This window comes from Dermacentor albipictus, chromosome 8, assembly GCF_038994185.2.
Source record: "Dermacentor albipictus isolate Rhodes 1998 colony chromosome 8, USDA_Dalb.pri_finalv2, whole genome shotgun sequence".
Lineage (NCBI taxonomy): Eukaryota > Metazoa > Arthropoda > Arachnida > Ixodida > Ixodidae > Dermacentor > Dermacentor albipictus.
In genome coordinates, this window is record NC_091828.1 from 4,119,886 (window position 1) to 4,146,563 (window position 26,678).

The following is a 26,678-nucleotide window of genomic DNA, read 5'->3' on the forward strand; positions in this document are numbered from 1 at the left end:
GCCACCCCGCCTGCTTCGCCAATTGTGTGCAGCGCTCACCTTGCGTCTGTGTCGACTTTAGAAAAAAGTGAGACTGGATATTTTTATTATATTTATATTTAAAACAATGGTGCTGGAAACAAAACGGCAGTTTTCAGCTTGAATAGAACATAACGAAACACATTTTATTGAAATGGAAAAAGCCATCGGAGACACCAATTGCCCGAATTTTAACTCCGTGTGACTCCCTTTAGACAGCAGGATGTCGGCTTCCTTTTCTTTTTTTCGCCTGCTCTCACAGAAGGGGCGCTCTAAATCCGTAGTTGTAGCACAAGAATTATACGGCACACTAATGCTGGTACTATATAGCTAACGTTCGATACATTCCATCATTGTCCACCTCTGATGCCTGTAATGTTGAGATACGGGCTCTTAAATGGTTCGAGGTTTCAATTTATTGGTAAAATACTTACTATCCTCTAATACAACGTCAGTCACGTCATGCCAAAAAAAAATAATTTGATTATTATACAGCCTAACACTGCCTCTGATTTTTGTTTTTCGCTTGTGTTGGTAGCTGTGTGTATCAAGCAACAAGCAAGAAGCTCCGTATTAGTGCACAATTAACTGGCTCCGTGCGCAACAGGGGTCATTACAGATTGCAGGAAGAAGCCTTCGCCCTGCAGTGGACAAAAGAAAAAGAAATAGGCGGTTGCTGCTGCTGCTGCTAATGATGATGATGAACCAACTGCTGCTGAGCAATGGTATGGTACAAACTCGAAATGCTGCGGAAGAAAAAGCATGCACGCGTAGGCGAAATGGTTCGCCGGTCGGTTGGTTTTGTTTTTCTGATAAGCTGTAGAACTTCCTGTATTCATACGTTTTGTTCTTTTGTCTTTCCTGTGGCCATTCGTTGTGCATCCCATTGCTGCAGCCTCTGCGCTGCTATCAGGTGCTAACCAGTGCTGTAAAAGTGGTGGGGTTAGCTGTGACTGTAACGTATGCGTTCATCCAAACGTAGCGATAATCAAATCCTGTAATACACCAGGCCTAATACGCGAGATGTTCCACGTTCTCGGTAGGTATCCATATACATATAAAGCACATGTTGTCCCATAAATGGTACTGATAGCGAGAGTCTCTAAGAAACACTTGCGCGGGAGTGAGACCATTAACACTAGCAGAGAAACAGATTTCGTGTAAAGTAGGGTCACCGTGTGTCTACCCGTTCCAGTTCATTTGTACCGGACTGTACTGCACCGAACACTGTGCACGTGCTCTGCCCCCTCCTCTCGTCTTCGACGCGGACGAGATGAGCGAGCAGCAAAGGAGCCGCCGCTCTCCTCGAGGCCGCCCAGTCGGTGGACAGCGTATCACGACTCCGTTCCGCCCCCGCTAGCCTTCCGCCAGTTGCGGGCTCCCGGCAGCGATAAGATTGCAGACTCGCAAGGCCGGCTCCACGGTTTAGCACATTTCTCCTTTTGCTTCCCACTTGGCAGTGGCCTCACCTGCGGACAGCGACACTCATCCAAACCGAGCACGTGAGTACATTGATTGACAAGGTTTTCTTCTTTTATTTCTGAAAAATGGCGGCTAAAATATGACAGTTTTATGAAGTCTGTTGTGCATTATGCACATTAAGGTACTGCCGCATTTTCATATGCGTCGTGAAAGATTGTATTTTAATATTTCAGCGCGTTCTTTTGTTATTAGGAGCAGGAAAAGATTGAAACTATCCCACGGCTGGATAATAAATATTCCACACATCACGCAAATGTTTTCGTTACAATTCTGTTCCAGATTCTTGTGTTTATTCTCCCATGTTCTTAAGATTATGTCATAAGAAAAAAGTGTTCATCCCTAGTTTATTTCCTTCCTTAGTACTAGATGATGCTCAGGTTTCTGCCTCATTGTTGGTCCGGCCGAAAACTATCACAATGCAGGGGTTATACTTCCTATGAAACAATGACTACCACTTGCGCATCACAGGTGCATAAACGTGTTCATTTTTCGTCTTCGTAAGTAGCGTAGATGCTTCTGCACGTCTACGATTCCGTCTAAAGTCACTTTTAGCAATGCTTTTTATGGATTCTAAAGTGACTGATTTTCCACATGTTTTTGGTGATTCTTTCCTGCTCCTGCTCACCCAAACCGTCTATTTTATTTGTGCACAGAGATGTAATGAAATTTTTGCACTATACGATTATGACTGTAGCACGAGCGTTATCGAGTTGTCTAAGACAATGGAAGGGGCGGAACGCATGACAACAACCCCTTCCCCATTTCAAGGTACAGAGTAGATACGAATAATAATTTCAGCCCTCATCTCGTCATTACACACACCTTCGATAGTACAAACTCTCGCACCAAACATGTCCTTTTGTCCAGGCACAGTTTTATCTTACCGACGTATCGACATATACACGGCGTGATCGTGCAAGAAGAAATGTGTTGCTCATCAAACGCACTCAGACTGCCCAGTGAAAAGAAAATGAAGAACTGTATATCAGCTCAACAGCTTCGGCGACAACAGGATACATACATGGCTTTGGGGGGCAAGGGTTTTGATGACAAAGAGGTTTCTGGTTGTTTAGTATATTTTCGTTGTAATAACAATTATGTGGACACTTCAGGAGCATTTTTACCGTCATCCTCACTGTCGACGTCCAAGTGTGATACATAGCCGCCGGACGCCCTATGGTGTATTTGCAAGCGAAAACCTGCGAGTGTAAAGCGACGATGGCTGCTCGCTTAAGAGGAAGCATTCGGTCGGGCCCAACTCCGACGTGGCCTATTCAAATACATGCAAAACGCAAAAACATTTTTCTGAAATAGCCGCGGGACCAATTTCAATGAAATTTGTTGCATTTGAGAGAGAAAGGTAAATTCTAGTGACTGTTGGAAGCGTAATGTCGATTTAGGGCTTGAATTTTGTTAAAAAGATTTTCAAATATTCGACGGTTTTAAAAAAATATAGAACCACGAAGTTCACAAATTCACAGCTCTGCATGAAAAACATATATCGTGGTTCTGTAAACGGCATCCATTAGATCATTCAAAGCGTACAAATTCGATGTGTAATTTTACATCCCACGTGAATTGGTTACGTAGGTTGGAAGAGTTTTCCAAAAAGCTGTATTTTCTATTACTAATATTTTTATATTCATGTGTAACACGTCAATTTTGTACGCTTTAGATGTACAACTAGATGCAATTCACAGAATTGTATTATCATTTTTCGTTGTTAGGTTATAGAGTTTAAATTTGATACTTTCATTTCTGCTAATTTATAATAATAAATTCACAACCTAAATCAAAAATCCAAAGCAAACAGTGAATACACGGTAAGTTTTTCTTTTATATGCAATAAACCTCGTCAAATTTGGTGCAGTGGTTGCCGAGAAATACGAATTCTCCTCTTACATGTATTTAGTATAGGAGCACCCGAGTTAAAGCTTCCTCTTAAGCGCGCGCAAAGGTGGAAAACGCAGAAACGTGCGTGCCGCCTTCCATCGCAAGCGAGGAACCGTGGCTCAGGGAAGGGGCGGGGGGGGGGAGGTAGGTGAGGCGGCGCTCTTCGCGTGACCGCCAGGGTCCTATCTCCAAGGCGATATACAATAGAGACAGAGTGCGCCGAGAGCGCACAGCTTCGTGTGAGCTGAGCAGGGGCGTAGCCGGGAGGGGGGGGGAGCTTATGTGGCATCAGCCTCCCCCCCCCCTCCCAAAAAATTTTTGTGCTGTCATGCACCGCCGACAATAACTACCCCCGGCGCCGGAAATCATTCTGGTTTTTGTCTAGAACGTCTTTTTCACGCTCGCAAAAAGATTTCGGCGCGAACATTGCGAACTCCGGTTGGATTTTGTGGCGACGCCCATGAGCCTGGAGTCATACAATTCGAGGAGCCCATACGAGCACTAAGTTTTAAGGGCGTTTTCATGGCGAGCGGGCTCGTTGCGGCAGCTTGTGGGTGTCTTGGTGTCTTCCTGTCTCGTCCCTTGTCTATATTTGCGCTGTTACTAGCAGGATGGAAAACCAACAAGCCCAAGCTGCTATTCTAGCTTGTGGGGGCCGTGGTATCTACGGAGCGCCTGGATTTCTATTCCGAAACTTTATGGGTGTAAAGTTCTTTTCAGCATTTGATGCGAATGGTGCATTGACATTGAGAAAGTGGTGCTTTGTAAGTTTGTGGGTTTGATGTTATAAAGAATTGACACCAAAGGTGCATTGACTTTTCTAAAGTCGCACAATGGACCAGACAACGAGACAAGCCAAATCAACACAATATTACATAAGCTGACATATCATGCAGCGAGGTCCGATGTGACTAAGCGTTGTGGTGGTTCATTTGTGGCGGCATGTCACAGAAAACAATATAAACATTTTCTTTCACCTGCGCCAAAGCAGCCATGCCATGACACTAAAGCCAGCAAAGGTAACTACCTTCTTATTTATTTATACTTTGACTTTCATTCGCGAGGACCCATTGAGCTTCTTCGATTGTCTTGTTCTCGCTACGCGTGGGCTTTCAGAGCCAGCCCGAGCGCATGCGTCAAGAATTCCGTGTCGCTGAAAATCCAGTGTCAGCATGGGACGTTGTTTCGGCAAAAAGATTTTCGAACGACGCATACCCAGGCCCTCCATGTGGCGCAAGGAATTTACTGAGCTAATTGAATTTCTCAACAATGTGGAAAGTTGCCCTTACAAAAAAAATTGTTGAAAGGTTATTGAAATATCATTGGTCAACGTCAACAAATGACCTTGAAAGATCATTGGCGAATTGTTGAAACATCATTGAGGAAATTGCTGACAAGTGTTGATAATTGGCCTGCGACATTTTGTCGAAACATCATTGTGGCCTCTCAATTTGAAAGATCGTTGGCATATCGTTGAAACTATGGTGTATTTCACTCTTGAAAGCCCATTGGAGCAGTGTTGAAGATGTGTTGTTTGTCAATGTTGAAAGCCCATTGAGGTATTGTTGAAATGTGTAGTTTGTCAATGTTGAAAGCCCATTGAAGCATTGTTGAAGCTCAAAATTGAAAGCCCATTGAGGTATTGTTGAAATGTGTTGTTTGTCAATGTTGACAGCCCATTGAAGCATTCTTGCAAATGTGTTGAGCCTCAAAATTGAAAGCCCATTGAGGTATTGTTGAAATGTGTTGTTTGTCAATGTTGACAGCCCATTGAAGCATTGTTGCAGATGTGTTGAGACTCAAAATTGAAAGCCCATGGAGGTATTGTTGAAATGTGTAGTTCGTCAATATTGAAAGCCCATGGAAGCATTGTTGCAGATCTGTTGAACATCAACACAAATTATGTTGAAAGCCCTTTATGCCCCACTGGGTATTTAGCAGTTTAAACCTGCACTTACCTTAAAATACTGCTGAGCTATGTTGCATATAATTACCTTTGATGTCACGGTGGCATGTCTGCTGTGAGAGGATAAGGATAACATTTAAATACAGGCATTTTGTACCGCAGACCTCTGTCACCCTGGGCTCAAAAGCATGCTCCTAGATTGCCTGTAATAAACCATATTGTAAAACTGCTAGCAGTACTGTTATGCCACTTTTTTCAATTGTCAGAGTGAATGGTCCTCCGAAAAATCAAGAGTGCTGAACTGATGCAGACAAAAACCATTTTTCTAGGTGAACTGTTTATTTGTAACCAAACATCTGTGTAAATGTACAACCATTTGTAGTTTGCGATCAGAAACTTCTTAAAAACTATCGCACAGTACAAACTTCCTGCAGCTTGACACCATAACAAAATTGAATACTGAAGATGTAGTCAGTGTGGCTCTCAAGTAAAACACATTTCCCAAAAGAAATAAATTTTAAAAAATAAATGCCTAAATAAATAAATGTACAAGCAGACTGACATGACTGTAAATAAGAACACTCAAAAAGGTACTTGCTTTCTCTATTAGGTAGCCAGTGGTACTATAACCATGGCACAATTTGCTTGTGCCCACAGCACTCAACTGATACCTGATATGCAGGGTGGTTATCTTTAAGTTTCATGGAACTTATTGAAGACTGACTGTTGCAGCTAACATAATTCTAGATACAGAGTGCCAAACATTACTTGCATGAGAAACAAGACACCATAGTCAGCTGATTAACAAAAACTCAGTTCCTAATAAAGTTTTTACGAATTGTAGCCGGTAATTTTACAAGGTGTATGCACTTAGAATGAATTTCCAGAATGACACTAGTAACGAGACACATGCCATCAAAGTGGCTGTAGAAATGCACTGCTATGCATCGAAGCACAAAAGTAACCGGAATGCCCATGTATTTCTCTCACATTTATGGAAAAATATCGAAACTGGTGTCATCCTGGAAATTAATTTCAAGTGAATGTCTTGCAAACTCACTGGCTACAATTTGCAAACTGAAATATGTGCTGTGATGTTATAAGTGAATTAATAAATTTATGACAATCAGTTTAATGTTTCCATTTCTTGTGCTAGTAATGTCCACCTCTGAATAATCCAGCTCAAGAACAAGAATTGTGCTACCTGGCAGACAACTTAAATATCTGTAAAACTGAAAAAGGATCACTGTACAATCCTTATTTGTTGGTTGAATGGTGTGTGCCAATTTCAGTAAACCTTACATACTTTTGAAACATGGCAATCACAATAAGTGATGCCTATGGGAGCAGTTTATTATGCCGCATTGCTGTTGCATGATCCAGTTGTGTTTTCTGCCATAACGTTGCTGCGCAGGTAATTCCATATCAAGCGAGTTATTCATATTAACTGCTTCAGATTTTCATATGAAACAAAGACAGCTATTAGTGATGTGCTGGAATACAGCAAAGTTACTCCTTGTGCGAGTTCCATTTCAATTTTATTCGCTGCCACAAAAAATAACGAAAGAATTCAGAAGATATGGTTTTATGCAAACATGAAAGCCACATCATTGCCATTACTGGAGATGTTTTGTTGCATATTAAATTTAAGCCGACTTATACCTATTAATTTTACTCATGTATTTTAGATAGCAAAAAACCATTTTTACAAAGTTATGTAAAATGCCGTTCTTACTGAACTCTGGAAATGGCACAGATGCACTTGCAGGTATGCGATTCCATGCTGAATCGACAAGCATTTTTTTCACACCGCACATAAATCTGAAACATTGCCATATGTTTACTAGAGTTCAAAGCTTGTTACCCATTTTTATTTATTTCTGCCAGATATTTTGTAGCATTTTAGGTGACAGTTTAGTTTTCCTGTTCAGCTGAGCTAGAGGCATCAAATGTCCTCTAGCTTTTTCTTTTTTTTTTTCAAATGCTTCACTTTTTTTTCAAATGCACATTGTATTGATCGAGGCCTTCAAATGGTGTGCGTGGAAATACGGTGAAGTGATGCAACTGCCAAAATAGCGAATTTTTCAAATATTTGCATACTTCAATTGCTTTTGGCACCGGCAAAAATGAGTCAAATTGCAATCCGTTAGTTTTTTTTTCGTAAGAAAAAATTCACAGGACAGAAATTAAATACAGAATGGTAGCCCAAGTGACATAGTATAGCAGAAAAATATATGAAGCTCTGAAGGTTCAGCTGATCGCCTGTAAAAAAAAAGTCTAATCTTCTGCAAGAAGCTTCATGTTCAAGGAAAAAACAGCCTTCGTAGTTGGCGAAAAAATGTGATACATTATTGGATAGCTCTACATGTCTGCTATGCATGTGTGAAGTTAAAAAAAGGCATTTTTAAAAGCGAGAAATTCATTTTTGAAATTTTGTCAGCACCGACTTTTCTCTGATGTGCGCACAGCTTGCTGGCCGGGAATGCAGACGACAAAGCTGGCTTCGTATGCACAGATGACAGATAAGCGGTGTTAGGGTCTGCATTTTATTGCTAAGGGACACATTCTCTAATGCAACGAGGCTTGTGTTTGGTGTGGGCCAGGTAAACCATACAGCCATTGCACATAAAATATCAATACGAGGTCTGTTAGAAGAGTATCCGACCTTTGGCTGAAGAAAAAAAACTGGCATAACTGAAGTGTTGGAAACCTAATCACCCTCAAAGTAGTCTCCTTGGGAATCCAGCCACTTCTCCCAGCGGTGCTGCCGTTGTTAGAAGCATTCCGAGAAGGCTTCTTTCCAAATGGACTTTAGCTCAGCTGTCGTTGCAGCCATAATGTCTTCTCTTGTCTGAAATCATGCTTGTTTCAATGGCCCCTTGATTTTGGGAAACGGCCAGAAGTTGCAGGCCGCCATATCAGGAGAGCAAGGAGCCTGTCGAACTACAGGAGTCTGGTTTTTCGCCAAAAAAGTCTGAATCAAATGCGAGAAAAACATTGTCTTGAAGGATGTGGCAATTTCCTGTTGACAACTTCGGTATCTTGCTCCATACAGCATCACATAGGCCATGGAGGACATCCCTGTAGTAGTCTTTAGTGATTGTTTGACCCTGTGGTGTGTATCCGTGGTGTACCACACTGCGGGAGTCAAAGAAAGCAGTCAGCAACACTTTGACGTTGCTGCACACTTAGCAGTCTTTGGTTGGCGACGTGGAATGCTTCCACTGTAACGACTGGGATTTGGTTTCCAGGTCGTAAACATACACCCAAGACTTGTCACAAGTGATTATGGTGTTCATGAAGTTGGGGTCACTGTTTGTGGAATCCAGCATGTCTGCGAGACTTCAACACGAAGTTGCTTTCGCTCCACCATGAGCAGCTTGTGAACGAATTTTGGCGCAACTCTCTTCATGGCCAAATCTTCGGTGATAATGGAATGTGGATAAAATGTGCTGATGCCCACCTCTTCCGCAATTTCTTGGATAGTTACACGACGGTCCCGCATTACCACGGGGTTCACTTCGGCAATGACCTGGTCATTTCGGCATGTTGATGGCCGACTGGAGCATGGCTCGCTCTCCACCGATGTGTGGCCGTCTTTAAACTGGTTGTACCACTCCATAATCTGTGTGCTGCTCATAGCACAGTCACCGAAAGCACTCTGAATCTTCCAGATGGTTTCCACTTGGCTGTCGCCCAGTTTCTGTCAAACTTTGATGCAGTAGCACTGCTCCAGTCGCTCTGCCATTTTCCTTGCGATAAAAAACCGACGAGAGCACCGTACTACCTCATTCAAACGCTGCGTCCCAGCAATTCACGCTATTGGCAGGTGGGAAAAAATTCATGCATGCGCACAAAGGTTCAAGGGCGGCTGATGAAAACGCGCTTGTTTCATATTCATCAGGTGTTCGCAAAAAAAGGTCGAATACTTTTCTAACAGACCTTGTACGTAATAAATATGTGACGGAATCCTGCAGTGCTAAAAGATATGTTTCATGCAGTTTAGAAAAATATCAGCTATTATGTAGACAGTAAATCTATAAAGAGCACTGATATTGTTCATACAAAGCATCCTAAAGGGCATGTCGCATTGCAATGCAACATAGAGGGAGCAGGACACTTTGTGCCCTGCCCCCTGAAGCCCAATGATGATGCAAGTAGAAAACACCTTCATAATTAAGACTGAAAACCTACATGAGTATGAACAAATTCTTGTGGTGTTGTTTGCTACCACTGTTTCAGAGCTGGAACATGCTCATCTATAAAAGTCATATGTGCCATGTTCAGTCTGATGTGGTCAGACACCATTGGCGACCACTTTTTGCGTTCATGTTAAAAAAAATTACCGACGATTACGTTACTTCCTAATGCGAAATTTGAGCGCAGCAAATAAGCTGTTTCACCTTTTTGATAGGATAAAAAAGGCAAGTCAGTTTGTTGAGTAGTTCTTGTGGCTAATATATTAACAACCTTTCCTTGCTAGATGACATGGCTTCATATATTTATGCTATATTTATGCTGTATGTGTGATCCACAAAGGAACATTATAAAAAATACCTTATCGCACTTAAAGAATAATCACTTTTTGTTTTATGTCACATGCATAGCAGACATGTACAGCTGTGTAATGATGGGTGACATACTTTTGTGCCAACCACCAAAGCTAATTTTTTACCTTCAACACGAAGCTTGCAAAAAATTTCAACGTTACAGTTTTTTTAGCTGATCAACTGAACCTCCAAGGCTTGAAATATTTTACTGCTATCCCAAGTCAACCAGTCTGATTTTACATTCATTTTGTGCCTTCTGTATTTCCCTACGTTAGAAGAAAATTCAAACTTTGCAAATTTTGGCAGTCACACCGCTTCAGTCTCTTGACATGAACACCACCTGAATATCTGGATCATACAATTTCCCTTTCAGAAGAAACGTGTATCAGTGGCTTCTAGCTTAGCTGGGCAAGAACAATAAATTTTTGCCAAAATTGAAAAAATTTTTTGTGAAGGAAAATAAATGGGGAGCAAGAGTTCGGAGCTTCAACTATATCTGTGATGGCCAAAAAAACGCTGGTTGGTTGCCCTGGAATTACTTAAGAGTATGTATGAACGCAAATTTTCTCAAAAATTTTCTCGTTGTACCTACTCAAAATCAAGCAAACTTGAAATGGTTTGCCATAATTGAACAGTTCTTGAGAAAATTGTTGGGTGGTTTGGCATGAAATGACTTAAGCTACTTAAAAAATATATTAATAAGGAAACACTATCCTTACTGGAACCATATCAAAAACTAACATAAAAATGTAGTGAACTATAACAAAGCACAGCACTTGTATTCTGGATTGAGCAATCCAATGTGGGCTTCTCAGGAGACTAGCATAATTAACATAAATAAAATTAACATAAAAATGTCAAGGCATAGGAAGGCACAACATTTGTATGCTCATTTGAGAAATCCAAATTGGGCCCTTCAGGAGACTAACATAAAACATAAAAATGTCGAGAGTTACAAAAGCACAACACTTGTGTTTTGGTTTCTTCCTTCAGAGGTGAAGGGGCAGGGGCAGTTGCTTCAGGGGCAGGGTCCCATGCGAGAAGCGAGGCCAGAGTTCTTTACATAGGGCATGTTGGTACCAGGAAATTTGCGACACGTGAAGCCTGCAAAAACAAGCCAGAACAAGTTTTAAAAAGCAACTTCCACATGCAAAAGAATGGCATGCAATATGCCCTTGTTACAATGAAATTGATTTATGTATTTGTGTTGCTTTATTCCAATTTTCCATGGGTACAGCTTTACAGCATGACCATTTAAATTTATTTAGTGTGGCACAGGACTCCACTAAGTGTCAAATGCAGGAAAGGGCAAAGAGGAACAAAACACTGTAGCAATATAACTTTATGAATATCTTCAATGTCAAAGATGTGAACTTTGCTTGCTGATAATCAAAATGGTGAAAAAAATTCATGTCGTTCATAAATAAACCTGAACTGACAACTAAAATTATTTCTTGTAAGTTTCATAATTAAAATGTGCAGCACTTCACTGTGCTTTTCCATGCTCCAAATACAATAGTGTCATGTCACTATAATTGAGTGTAGCTTCATTTGATGTTAGGTTTCCTGAGTTCACATGCAATCGGAACGTACTTCTCGCCTTACAATGACTTAGGACTTTCCACATTAAAGAAGACACTGCTTACAGCGAAGTATGTTTTCTTCCTCAACGACTGAATTACTGTTATAATGAGGATTCCGTGTAGTTGTGCGCCAAACTGCTTAGCATGACACATGCAGAATGTGACAGATACGAAGAAATGCTGTCTTTTAAGAGCCATATGCCATAGGACTGACTTCTTTAACCCTTTTAGGGTTCACTGCCATACATCTATCACTGTGATGGAACGTTCTCAAAAAATTTGCCTTTTCAGAGCAAAGTGTTGCCTAGCCTCCCACTGGAGGTGCTGCAACCTTCTGAGACTTCTAGAAAATATTCTTATAGTGCTGTCGCTCCTTGGGTTTCTCCCAAACTGATTTTTCACTTAGCTCCTTGGTGTCTGTCATTGCACTAATTTGGGAGTGCTGCCACAAGTTTCCGTAAGTTTCATTACAGAAAAAATTATGCTGCTTTATCCTGCATAAAAAATAAAACATGTAAAACTGCAAATACTGAAATGGTATTGCCACTTTATTGCTATTTTAAAAAATTATTTACCAGTTTATTTTCTCGGAAAGCCGCCCTGAAGAACTTAAATCTGCAATAACAATATTAAGGATGCGCGAAAAGTGATTTTTGAGACTGAACCGAATAATGCCAGAAGCAAATCAAATATTGGATAGCTTCTGAATAATGAACAGCTGATATCACAATTAATGTAAGATGAGGTTCACATACTAGTATTCTTAAAGTTAGCAAGTTTCTGTCATTGTTATGTTATGAAGAGCTGTTTATTAAAGGCACAAATGGAGCAGCAAAAAGTTTCTTCACATGCACAGGACTCTTCAGTAAGCATGAATGATTGCTGTACAGCCTCTAAAGTACAGCTACTTTAGTAACGTAGCCTGGTCTGCTATTCTTACAAGTTCTTACGTTTTACGTCTATACTATGTTATTGGAGGTGAAAATTTACCGTACGTTGGCACAAATCTCATATTTTATTGGTGTTTCTAAATATTAGAATAATACTCACATTTACAAATAGCGACCATTCAAAGACTAAATTGAATAGGACACTATTCAAGTCGAAAGTTTTGAGTATGTGCACACTACAAAAGATATATAACTCCTAAATTAGAGGCATATTTCTCCCCAAAATGTGATCCTCAACGGGCTAAACAAGAGCGACAGAAAAGCCCATTCATCTTTTTGATAAATTTAAGCCCATAATCTACTTGGCAATGGTTCATAACCATGTTAACAGGTAGGTGAAGTAAGGAAGCAGGAAACAATTCTAACAATTTCAGAATGGGAGTAGTGGACATGTCCGATGGTCTGTAAGAAGCTTTATACATTAGGCCCCAAGAGCCTATTCTCCATTTATTGAAGTATATGAGGAAAAGCCACATAAATATTTTTTTCTTACCTTAGAATACAAAGTGATACAGTGCATGTTAATAAATACGAGTCATAGGTTAGGTGCTTAGAATAAGTAAGCATCCACTAAACATAGTACTGTTCACTGTGAAGCTGGCAACTCTGTCCCTGTTGTTTCTTTGATTGAAACTACCAAAAGAAAATTGCCACAACACTCAGGTTCCCTCCGCTGAAAGGTTGCTGTCTCGGATCACATGGACCTGCTTCAAGATAGGAGCAACTTTGATTTGATGTGGTCTGTTAAAATTGGTGAAACTACTGTTTCACATCTCAGAACATGGAGAGCTGTTTTGTTTTGATTTCTGCAATTTGGTGAACGTGCTCCTGCTCGAGCTGAGCAGTAACCACACTTGAACATAGCTTCTCCGCAATTCGTGTATTAACACTTTCAGGCTACTTAACCATGTCCTCCATTCCAACAGATTTGGAGCGTGCTTCACAGACAACTATTCCTTGCAATGACAGCCAAGTAGCACTGCTAATGCACAAATGCAGCTCATTTTATTTGGAGGAGATGCTAAAAAAATGGCTGTGGCTTAGGTAAGGTTAAGCCCAGGATGCGAAGCATACTAGCCTTTATTTTAGTTGTTGAACCACTGTTTAGCCTGGTGAACTGCTGTTGCTTGGCTATATTTGGTTCGGCTAGACGAAGAAACAACTCATGCATTACTTCTTCGCCTTCAAGAGTGGAACGCGACAGCGTTCCCGTCGACCCGCCAAGGGGTGTAAGACAATGGGCTACAGGGCAGCGACTACGCGCCCCGCATTGGACGTGGTGAGCGTCGAGCAAAGCAGCGTTCGGCGCGGCAACGAAATGTGCGCCTGAGCAAGAGACGCACGCCTTAGAAACAGCGCGTTTCTAAGGCAACACCGCATTCACTAGAGGCGCTTTTGTACCGCTTTGAAGCGTTGTACTCGTGGCTCAGTGGTAGCGTCTCCGTCCCACACTCCGGAGACCCTGGTTCGATTCCCACCCAGCCCGTCTTGCAAGAGTTGAGCCAAAGCCACTTCTCCTCTGTCGTGACGTCACGGTGTCACGTGATTTCATGGTCACCGCCGCGCCTGAGGAGCTGGGTTGAGCCCTCGTAATATGCTTCGCATAAAACTTTCGGCAGTGAAGGCAGCTTTTAAATTTGGAAGCATTTGAGTATGGCGGCATTAGGCACTCAAGATCATATGAACAGTCATTCCAAATGGTAGGCTATTGTAGCACACAACTGCACACACAGGCTACATGAAAGTCGTTTGTTATGCCAATGGCAAGTTCATAAATTTAGAAAAGAAATATGAATGCAAAAATGCAACCGGAAAGGGTATATGGTACTTGCCTATAACAGCACTGACCCTGATGGGGTCAAGAGCCCCTGTTGCCCCTTGGTGTTATTTCCAAAGCCCAAATGGCCCATGAGCTCCTCCTCTGTGAACACATGGTGAAGCAAGGCCCTTGCAAACTTTCCTGGTCCACCATGGCAGGCCATGGTAAGCTGGGCCAGGATAACCTTCTCAATGTGCACTCTTACAGCGTATGTGAACCTGCATGTTTAAGTAAATGTTAGCAAAACAGTTTTAAGCCTTTCAAGTACATTCACACAACAGCCCTACTGCAAATCAATTACAAAAGTACCTGTTGCAAATCTAAAATGCTAAACTTGACTTCTTACAAGCTTCTGATGCTGTCTGGATGCCCCATGTTTCAGAAAAACAATCCAGCACAAACAAGAAAAATAAACCGAAGTATCCAAACATCTAGTACTTGAAAAAGGGGAGCACCAGCGAAACACAAATGACACGCACACAAGGAAACGGCATTAGACATGGACGGACATTGGGACGGACCAGCTTTCGTCCCAGTCTAACGCCTTTTCCATGTGTGCGCGTCTTTTGTTTTGCTGGTACCCCCCTTTTTCAAGTTCATCATGCACCAATTGGCCCAAGAGCTTGCGCTAATGCACATCTAGTACTATTTATTGTGATTACCATTCTTGGGATACTTCATATTTTGAGGTGTTTGTCTCGATTGTCCCATCCATTTGTGTGACTATGTAGCCATGGTCTAATGGGGAGATTGGGCTGCTATGTTGAGGGAAGAGTTCAATACCAACCGTTGGAACAGCTTGGGTGACTGGGTATGCGACCCTGGGCATATGCCACTTTTCAATGAATCTCTTTCACGCTATCTTGAGCAGATGCTGCTGCTTGTGTTGGCAAGCAGCATTAGGAGCTCGAAGTGGGACACGATTGTCGATCATTACTAAGATTACCACTACACATCACGTTCGCTTGCTGTGCTCCAGAAGTAATGCGAGATTCCACTCCACTGTATGAAATGTACATAAGCCGGAAGGACAGTAAATTAAATTAATTAAATTAAACCTCAATTAAATTAATCTACTCGCAAAGCACAGGCTGCACAAGATCACGGAGTGAACTCAGAAGTTTGTGGACAGTCAGTTGATGTCCATGTCAAGGACCTCTAGGGAGACTCGGTCATTTCCTCGATGTGCATCATCGTGCCGTCACACATTGTATTACAATTCTGTCTCGTTGTACCACTAATAGTCATCACGTATCACAGAATTCAAAATATAAATAGACACTTATATCTACTGTGTATTTAATGTTTACGGAAAATACTTTGAGCATGAGTTTTTGCAGAGATCATGAATTCTACCGCTTAAAGGAGCACTAAAGTAAAATTAATTAAACTTTGGCGTTTTAAGTGCCAAAATGACAATCTGATGTTTAAGCTTGTTTCACATGCAAGCGATTCAGCGAATGGAGCGAACAGCGATGCGGCGCTGCAAGGCTTGTCGCAAAGTTTCGTTTCATACGCATTGCCGCCGCGCATTTTCCGCTGCTGCGAATAGCAATGTTGCTGGCATAAAACACAGGACTTTCAGCCAGTTTCGGTAGTTTGCGACTACCAACATAAACATAGCTTTGTCCCTGCCTCTCAAATTTTTATTTTATAAATACATATCCTGCGCTTAGCAATTTAACAATTCGTTGAAAAGCTCTCTTGGCATGTTGCCTGTACCACGTGTACCAAGAAAATAAACATCGTCCTATGCGCAGGCTTTCCAGCACTAATCCTCCGCTGGTCACGTGTCGAGGTGGGCCGTTCGGAAGCAGTGCTGCCGCTCTGCCGCTGCGATGAAATTCCAACTTGCCCGAACCTTGCCGCTCCCACCGCCGCTTGAAACTGATTTCTGCGGCGCGGCGGCAGGATTTGCAAGCATTTTCGCTTGCATGTGAAACAGGCTTTAAGCACGCCATAGTGGGGAACTCTGGATTAATTTTTACCAAACCAGGCTGCAAGGTACATGGGCAGTTTTGTATTTAACCTCCATCAAAATGCGGTTGTTTGATCATGTGACCTCGTGCTTAGCGGCGCTGTGCCAACACCCCTAAGCAACTATGGCAAGAAAGCACTAAAGAGAAAAATTATTTTAGATGTATCTGTAAATGACCTTCCTAGAATTCAAGAGATTCACTCGTACCATGACAAGAGGGTGAGTAAATTGTAAAAGCAGCAAGAGGAAAGATTGGTGGCAGTGCTGCCTTGAAATTACCACACCCGCTTGCTGTGACGTCATGGATTTTGATGTCTGTTCAGGTGCAGCAATTTTTTTTTACAAATAAAGATGTTCTTCATTGTATTCCAAAAACTTAAAATAAGAACCGTCAGGAACTTTTACTGAAACAATACAACCCAAGTTTGTAAAAATACTTGAAATCCACGATGTGACAATGAGATGCCAGCACGAAGATTTTGGGGCGATACTCAGAAAATTGAACGTTGAGCTTTATTTTCTCTAATAATCAAGCAATTACCAAGAAATTTACAGAAGTAGATATTTAAAACGATGCTTTATTTTAAATTCATTTAAGGTGTCATTAGTGTCCCCTTAATACAAAACAAGGAATGCACGTAGCTGCGTAATAGGTTAACATGCATCACTGGTTCTCATTAAGGTAGGATTATCAGTATAGCAATGGGCATGCACTGGCTACTCCAGAGGGGAGCCCTGCCACTTCCCCTCAACCTCCCAATTTCCAATTTTTTTTTATGAGCAGTGATGCAATTTCTGTATCCTAACGAGGCATAATGCCAAGGAGATTCATGCCATGCTGGCTACAGTATGTGGTGACCGGCACTTCACACCGTCCAGCTCGGCATCAATCTTTCTGGAATTTGGCCCTTCAAATGCAGAAAGCTTTGATCACTGCTCGTTCCTCAGCCAACATTCTCAAAGGGTGCTGCTGCTCTGGTTTGCTACCTCTAGCAGTGCACTGCTGCATGACATAGGTCATACCTTCGTTCTGGTAAAACTAGAAAGATGTGCACTCACGTAGACCACTAATGTCCGCACTGATTCTGAACACCCCTCCCATATCAGGCATATACCCTGAAGAAGGCACATTCTATATTTAATATGTTCACAAGTGACACTGAAATTCACTCCCAGTCCCGGTGCAGTTGCAGACTTTCAGCTGAGTGCTTAAAGGCACCATGTCTCCTAATGAAGGCACTCTGCACCAATTGATCACTGGAGCAAATGCCTTGCAGTTGCATCAGCAATGTTGTTTTTTCTGCTTCCTGCAATACATTTTCACGGCATCACTGTATTTGATTATGGTGACGTTACAGAATGGATGGCCAAAGAATTCACCTTTAGCATTCCAGCTTGGGTATCTCTCAGCTCATTTTTAATCTGAAAAAAGATGTCACTATTAAAATGTGAAGCCACAATGCAGCAAAATCAACAATCAAAAGAGCTACATGGACCATTAGGCTGACATAAATAGACGGATACAAATGACTAGTCATTGAATACACTAAAGTGTGGCCGCTCTTGCCAATGGCAGTGTGAGCTTGTCAAATAATTTATTTCACATTCCTCTATTATTTTAAAAATTATTTCCATGCATCTACTGAACTGTTATGGCCACATATTAAAGGATGCTCATTCATATAAAACCACAGTGTTGCATTCTTTTACTCCCCGTCTACCTGATGCTACTGAAGTTTTGCTTACTCTCAAAGAAAGAATTTCACAGAACTGCTCTTTCGACAATGCATTATTCCAAGCTTGTGGCAAAGCGTTGTCATTTAGTTCACAACTATGCGCTCCCCTTTCAATATGTTCACTATTTAGTGCTCGGATCCAAAGCAAAAATAGCTTTTCGACATAACTAGCTACTTCTGTGGTCACAAGAAACAATGCTAATTATTGATGTTTATGTTGCCGATAACGTATACATGCCGGCTCGAAACCCAGTGGGACGACAAAGCAGATATGCCAGGCATCTCGTTCCTCTACTGATTTTAAAATTTTGTTAAATCAATCACTTACTGAAGTGCGAAAAGCTGCAATTTCACGAAATTACGTTATTTTGAATGTTATAGGACCTGGAGTGCCATGAAATCTGCCTTTCCGTGAATGCTAAGAGCGCCTACGCGAAGCCGTTTGGGGCGAAGCACTCGATGGCGTCGAACGAAGATGAAAAAAGAAAGCTGAATGCGCGCGAACTGGTGGAAAACAAAACACACGCGGTTAGCAAGGCGTATAACTCGATGATTTCGCAGCACTCTGTGGCATCCCCCTCTATTGTATCTCACGTATCGCATAGAATCACATGTACACCCTTCAAATTCTTTATTATTATTGCGCGACAGCCTCCTCTGTGTTTTCCGATCGCGCGAACATCGGCCGCACGGCGTGTCAGATAGCAGCGTAGTCACTCGTTCCTGAAGGGAATTCAGCGCAACAGAATACACTTTCGCCGATCCCACCGCCCCACGCCGCTACAAGCTCGCTCCCACGTCTTGTACTAGCGTGGCGCAAACGAAATATCTTCCGATTACAGTACAGATCGGATGGTTTCACGTCGCATTGTTTTGCGCTCATTAATAAGGCTAACTCAATCGGTGCTCGAATACCGTATCAGAAATCATGGCGTACAACATGCCCTGTTTTAGCTGGCACCACATAGCTGCCTTACGTCACCACAAGCGGAGTGTACAGTTAAACCAGGACAAGGCTCCATGTTATATACCATGAATCTAGTGCTGTACAACCAATTCTGGCAACGGAAGGATAGTGCTAGGAATGAAAACTAGAAAAGAGGCGCACGGAAAACACGCACAGGCGCTGAAATTCCCCTTGTCCGTCCGCGCCGCAGGCGCGGACGAACAAGGGGAATTCGAAACACTAACTCACCTTTGATGTCGCTGAGTCGGAGGCGATCATGGCGATCTTCGAGGCAACAAGCCCATAAAAAGCGAGCAACACGCAGGAACATTCCAAAGATGTCACAGCGAAGCACACAAAGAACGCAGAAAACGCAGGAAGTTTTCACACAACCGGCATGCATGATCACGCCGGAATGCTACAAGCCTCAACAGCGCAAACGCGCAATCATACATGTACACTCATACAAATACACGCTTACATTATCATAAATTGTACCATTTGATAACAAATTCTGTGATTTCATGTTATTACAGAAAAATTGTAGCGCTTTTGAAGTGTATAAAAGTTTTTTGCTTCACTTCTTTGATGAACTACTTTCTTTGGCGCAGTAACGCAGTGCGCCGGCCGGAGCTAATGGCATGCGCGGGAAAAGGCGCCAAATTCAAACGTCGCAAACGCCGTGCTAATGTTTGCGCGCACAGTTTTCGTCGTTTGTATTTAAAAAAAAAAAGTAATGCGTGCCGCAACCATGCGAACTGAACTATTGACCACAAAAGTACAGAAACGTCGCTGTTTGTGCTTCTTATTTCGACGTCATGGCAAACTGCAGGCGGTCTGTCGTCCCATTCTTTAAACATTTGTGTGTGTGCTTCTGCGCTGTGCGAGTTGTCACCGAGAACGTATAGCAGCGCAGGTTGTGCTTGGTGGCCGAGCAGATTCCCAACACATTCGCCAGCACCCCGTCTAGGTCACAGAAAAGAATTTGGCCTCCATGTGAAATATGAGCACCATGTTGTACATATCCGCCAAGCTTTTCGTTTCGTTCTGTAGCGCGCTAACGGGTAACATCTAAGCTAAATTACTCTGTAAAAACGATGTTCACTCCTTTCTCCGCCGCACCCGCCGTGGTGGCATAGCGGCTGAGGTGTTGCGCTACTAACCCGAGTGCTTGGAATCTAATGCCGGCGGCGGCGGCTGCATTTCGATGGGGCTGAAATGCAAAAACGCCCGCGTACTGTGCGTTTAACCTGCACCAAATTTGGTGCAGGTTAAAGGACCCCAGATGGTCAAAATAAATATGGAGTTTCTTACTACGGTGCGGCTCATAATCAAAGCGTGGTTTTGGCCCGTCAAACCCCAGAGTTGAATTTTGTTAACGTTCCCCGCCATCTTGACCATATTTAACATGGAGGCATGCAATGCCGTTTCCTAACACTCAGCCAGGGCACTGGCCCCTTATAATGGACGCCGATAGAAATGCAGGATGCGTCCAATCATCGGTTGTTTATCACTGCTTGTAGCGACGTTTGTCTTCTCAAACTATATATATATATACATATATATATATATATATATATATATATATATATATATATATATATATATTTATATATATATATATATATATATATATATATAAATATATATATATATATATATATATATATATATATATATATATATATATATACATATATGCAGGGTGTTTCTGCTAACTTTAGGCCGAGTGTAAACTCTATGACGACGCGACTAAATGCATGTTGCTCCCTTTGGTATGTAGCGTGTCGCGCTATTTCTATATATTGCTTAATTGGCTAATTAGTCAAGGATAATTAACCAACTTCTGAAGCAAGGAAGTTGCGAAGAAACTCCAATTAGAAAGTTGCAGAGCAGTTGGCAACACGTCCGAATAAACAGTTTCTGTCTTTTTATCTGTTAAGTATTAGTGTTTTCCAGCTTACTGCGGATGCTCGCAAAATACAAAAAGCACCACGTGACATGCCCGCCTGCGAGTCGTGATTGCACGGCTCCTAAGCCTTCTGCGCACAAACGAAAACATACCATTTAACCGGTGTGAACACCCGTCTGCTTATAGCCATCATGAACCGCAGCGAGGGAAGCACGTCGCTGGCGTCAATACCAGAGCCAACGCCTTCGTCACTGCCCTGTCGCCTTTTAAGCGGCAACACACCCTGCTCGATGGTATGCTCGTTTGGGAGCGCTGCAAGCACGGCGCGCAAGCGGGTATGTCAGGTGATATTTCTTGTATTCCGTGCGCATCCGCAGTAGGCTGAAAAACACTAACACTTAATAGATAGAAAGTTAGAAATTGCCTAATCGGACGTTTTGCAAAGTGCTCTAGAACTTTTTAATTGGAATTTTTCGCCTAACCTTGTTCACTCCGAATGGCTAATTTTCTTCACTAAATAACTGCTTAGGAAAAATACAAGAATAGCGTGACACGTGCAAGAGTGAGCATCATGCATTTGGTCGCATCGTCTTATGGTGCATCGGCATATTTTTTATCTCTGAGTAAAGTTGGCTGAAACACATGTATACACGTCTATGGTTCAAGTAACGTGAAACAACACCCTGTATATATGCAATGGTGATCAAGTGATCAGTAAAGCAACATATATGTGAAAAAGACGCACACATACATATGTGCGTGTGTTTTTCACATGTACTTCGAAACTCAATATTGCTCGTGACTCAGTGTTATTCAACAATAAGTTAACAGCATTTAGTCAACGACTTTATTGTTGGAAACTAGTCAACAATGGTTCAATACTCAATACTTTTTCAACAATATGTCAAGAGAATTTAGTCAACGACTTTATTGTTGAAAACTACTCAACATTGGCTCAATAATACTCAATACTATTCAACAATATATCAACAGAATTTAGTCAACGACTTTATTGTTGGAAACTACTCAACAATGGCTCAATAATACTCAATACTATTCAACAACATATCAAGAGAATTTAGTCAACTACTTTAGTGTTGAAAACTACTCAACAATGGCTCAATAATACTCAATACTATTCAACACTATACCAACAAAATTTAGTCAAGGACCTTTTTGTTGTGAACTGCCCAACAATTTACTGTTGAATTATTGCTCTATGGTTTCAATAATTGTTGAGGTATTGTTGAAAGGCTGTTGAGTCAACAGTTCGTCAACAATATGCCAACAACATTTCAACAGTCATTTTCATAAGGGTGGGCGAGTGGGTGAATAACCATCATACATTGGTGGTGAAGCAGCGCACTCACAAGGACAAGGCGAAGACACACAAGTGTCGTGCAGCGAGTGTTGTGTATTTCCACGTGTCTTTGCCTTGTCCATGTCAGTGCGCTGCTGCACAAACAAGGTATGATTAATTTCTCATGCTAAAATATATGTAAAAATTGTAAACTATTACTTACGCACAATCTACAGACATGGTAGCTCTGGGATTGTAATTTGACTGTACGAGCAAACCTAATGCCGTTGCACGAAAACTCAAAGAAACCCCTTTTTCAGCATTTCTACAATTTATAGACCAGCCGCAGCATCCGCCATTCTCGCACGCCGGCGCGCGGGTCTCTTGGGGGCCACGGAGCGGCCCGCCCGGTTCCTTGCAATAGATCCAGCTGGCGCTCGCTTCCGCCGTATCGCGGCCCGCGCAAGAAAGAAAAATTGGGGGTTTTACGTGCCAAAACCACTTTCTGATTATGAGGCACGCCGTAGCGGAGGACTCCGGGAATTTCGACCACCTGGGGTTCTTTAATGTGCACCTAAATCTAAGTACAAGGGTGTTTTCGCATTTCGCCCCCATCGAAATGCGGCCGCCGTGGCCGGGATTCGAGCCCGCGACCTCGTACTCAGCAGCTCAACACCATAGCCACTGAGCAACCACGGCGGGTGCCCGCGCAAGAGGCCACGGTTCAAACACAAAGCCCGCCTTCGTTCACAGCAGTCGGGGCCAGCGTTTCCCGACAAACATTACGATTACATGCTCTTCAGTTGCCAGGAAGTGTGAGAAGCTGCCAGGGATCTTTGAATGCTGTCACGCTCCACTCTTCAACTCGAAGTTAACCCCCGTCGAAATTTTTTCTTGTGTTGCCCAGACCACTGCGCGGCGCACTTCAGTGCGCGTTCGTTTTTCTCTGGCCGAGTGGATTTTCGCTTGGCATAGTTTTGGACGCTCTCTGGCTAGCAGACAAGAAAAACAAAAAAATAATGGCTTGCCGGCATCACTGCGGTGGCGCGATGGATTTCAACCTGTTCGCCTGCGCGCAACCTCTCCGGAAAGTCTTGTCTCGCCGGTGTAGGATACCGAGCAGTACGCGTATGACTCTCCGTAGACCAAGCGCCTCACTATTTCTTCGATAATCCTTCGGTAGCCATCTTAGGTGCCCAAAGTAGGTATTCGATTAGGGCCACCATGCTTTCCTTTGCGTTTTTTTTTATTTCAGGGCCCCCGCCCGGCACATAAAAGAATACGTTCTAGCGCAGCTAATTGTCGCATGGTGAAAGTTAGATTTTGTTAGTTGTTTTGCTTAAAGTATTGAGCTATGGGACGCTTCAGTTGCCGGATAGTCTAATTATATTATTACGATAGCCATTATATGTACACTCCAAGCGCATTCCTGCCATCGCCCTCATGTAGCGTATAAAGTCCAAGGGCGATAACATCGTGACTGCGAGCTGCATGCTTTATGTGCGAGTGAAAGCGAGAGCAGGGTGGGGGGGGTGGCACGGGTGAGCCGACGGTGGTGCCTCAGTCTTGCGTGCGCAAGGGATATATTCGGAGAGGAAGCGCGCGCTTTCCGTCGCGCTCAACACTTCAGGGTGGTTGGAGGGAGCAGGGCGGGTCTCAGGATTCTGTGGTGTGTGAATCTGTAATTGCGCAACTTGTTTATTTGCCTTGTTTTCAGCGATACCATCATCGTCATCATCAGCCTGGTTACGCCCATTGCAGGGCAAAGGCCTCTCCCATATTTCTCCAACGACCCCGGTCATGTATTAATTGTGGCCATGCCGTCCCTGCAGATTTCTTAATCTCATCCGCCCACCTAACTTTCTGCCGTCCCCTGCTACGCTTCCCTTCCCTTGGAATCCAGTGCGTAACCCTTAATGACCATCGGTTATCTTCCCTCCTCATTACATGTCCTGCCCATGCCCATTTCTTTTTCTTGATTTCAACTAAGATGTCATTAACTCGCGTTTGTTCCCTCCCCAATCTGCTCTTTTCTTATCCCTTAACGTTACACCTATCATTCTTCTTTCCATAGCTCGTTGCGTCGTCCTCAATTTGAGTAGAACCCTTTTCGTAAGCCTCCAGGTTTCTGCCCCGTAGGTGAGTACTGGTAAGACATAGCTATTATACACTTTTCTTTTTGAGGGATAATGGCAACCTGCTGTTCTTGATCTGAGAATGCCTGCCAAACGCACCCCAGCCCATTCTTATTCTTCTGATTATTTCTGCCTCATGATCCGGATCCGCAGTCACTACCTGCCCTAAGTAGATGTATTCCCTTACGACTTCCAGTGCCTCGCTGCCTATTGTAAACTGCTGTTCTCTTCCGAGACTGTTAAACATTACTTTAGTTTTCTGCAGATTAATTTTTAGACCCACTCTTCTGCTTTGCCTCTCCAGGTCAGTGAGCATGCATTGCAGTTGGTCCCCTGAGTTACTAAGCAAGGCAATATCGTCAGCGAATCGCAAGTTACCAAGGTATTCTCCATTAACTTTTATCCCCATTTCTTCCCAATCCAGGTCTCTGAATATCTCCTGTAAACACGCTGTGAATAGCATTGGAGAGATCGTATCTCCCTGCCTGACGCCTTTCTTTATTGGGATTTTGTTGCTTTCTTTATGGAGGACTACGGTGGCTGTGGAGCCGCTATAGATATTTTTCAGTATTTTTACATATGGCTCGTCTACACCCTGATTCCGTAATGCCTCCATGACTGCTGAGGATTTGACAGAATCAAACGCTTTCTCGTAACCAATGAAGGCTATATATAAAGGTTGGTTATATTCCGCACATTTCTCTATCACCTGATTGATAGTGTGAATATGACCTATTGTTGAGTAGCCTTTACGGAATCCTGCCTGGTGCTTTGCTTGACAGAAGTCTGAGGTGTTCCTGATTCTATTTGCGATTACCTTAGTAAATAGTTTGTAGGCAACGGACAGTAAGCTGATCGGTCTATAATTTTTCAAGTCTTTGGCATCCCCTTTCTTATGGATTAGGATTATGTTAGCGTTTTTCCAAGATTACGGTACACTCGACGTTATGAGGCATTGCGTATACAGGGTGGCCAGTTTCTCTAGAACAATCTGCCCACCATCCTTCAGTAAATCTGCTGTTACCTGATCCTCCCCATACATATTGCGATACATATTGTGACTTTTTCATAAATACGTCGATTTATTACAGACTCATGCGTGTATTGAAATATATTGTTGCGAGCTTTTGTGTATGCATGCACTGAACTTTGTTTGCAGGACACTTTTTTACCTTCTGTCAAGCTGTATCTCCGCATTTGTATATTCCGTCGTTTCTTAGCATTCCAAATGCACGAGGGCCAGTCAAATGAAAGCAAGCCAACCTACCCCGCGCCATAATGGTTCGTTTCGTTATCTGTGAGGCATGTGCGTGGCACACAGGCATCTCTCATTTACATAAGTAACACGCAGGTGTGAGCATAAAGGCTCTTTATAAAATGCTCTAATACACCCATAAAGAAGACGAAGTGATTCTCGTAGACACCACTATTCCTTCGCGCTGCAGTATTTTCTGCTTTTTCCCGTGTTTTACTGGGAGACGCCGCTCTCATTGCCACGGCAATGGAAGTGGAGTCGGCAGAATGCCGACGCGACGTGACTGCTTCATCAGGTACCGGCCCGAGGAAAAGAAATTGCCCACCGAGTCAAGCTGGCAGCGAGGACACTGTGTTGTACTCCTGCTGAAGCGATGACACCTCAGATGACGAAGGCTTCGAAAGAGTGGTACACCGGAAGGCCAAGAGAAGAAACATCAGTGGACGGTCTTCGTCAAGTAAGTCTACCGTCATTCCACAGCGCAGGCAGGCAAGAGGCTACGCGTAGTCGCCAGCCTTTCCCGAAATATGCAGAATTTGAAGCAGAACTGCAGCGACTACGAGCAATTCGCCGGCGGGCTGAAAGAAGATACAGGAGAACTAAATCCATCCATGATCTCCGAGAGGCAAGGCGGATGCAAAAGAAGATTCAACGTCGCATCGATGCACTACAATCTCAAAGATGGAAACGTTTCTGTGAGTCGTTGGATCCACGTCAGCGGTTATCTCAGATATAGAGAACCATGCGTGGGCTTCGCGCATCACCACAACAGCGTGTCCCTTTCAAAGCCCGCGCCTTGCACCAAGGTCGCAGCGAAATTGACATTGCTGAAGAATTTTGCTCAAGACTTTTCAGCTTGCAGTTCCAACGCGCAATTACACCATGTGCTACACCTCTGCCATGGGATTCCCGCATGGATGTAATTTTTTCGCTGGAGGAGCTTGAAGCGGCACTGGCGACTTGCAGGCGCTCTTCGTCACCTGGCCGGGACGGGGTTACCTATGCGGCGCTCGCCAATCTTGGGCAGAAAACACGACTCATGCTACTAAATCATTACAACGAGTCTTGGCGCAACGGTTTGGTTCCACGTGACTGGAAATGCAGCCGCTTGGTTCCACTTCTCAAACCTGGTAAACCACCGTTAAACTTGTCATCGTACCGCCCCATCACTCTGACCAGCTGCATAGGGAAAATAATGGAACGAATGATTTTGAC

The 26,678-nt window shown here is 43.0% G+C and overlaps 1 protein-coding gene and 1 long non-coding RNA gene across 2 annotated transcripts in view; one reads left to right on the forward strand and one right to left on the reverse strand.

The window, feature by feature from the left end:
- The first annotated feature begins 1,351 nt into the window (after positions 1 to 1,351).
- LOC135921156 (beta-hexosaminidase subunit alpha-like) overlaps positions 1,352 to 26,678 on the forward strand; it is a 274,254-nt gene continuing 248,927 nt past the window's right edge. The window contains exon 1 of the mRNA XM_065455467.1: positions 1,352 to 1,520. The gene's annotated coding sequence lies outside the window, so the exon portion shown is untranslated. The remainder of the gene's footprint in view (positions 1,521 to 26,678) is intronic.
- On the reverse strand, positions 10,603 to 17,613 carry LOC135921157 (uncharacterized). Its single transcript, XR_010570477.2, has 3 exons — positions 17,560 to 17,613; positions 14,215 to 14,419; positions 10,603 to 10,953 (listed from the first exon to the last, which is right to left on the reverse strand). It is a non-coding gene; the product is annotated as an uncharacterized lncRNA (long non-coding RNA).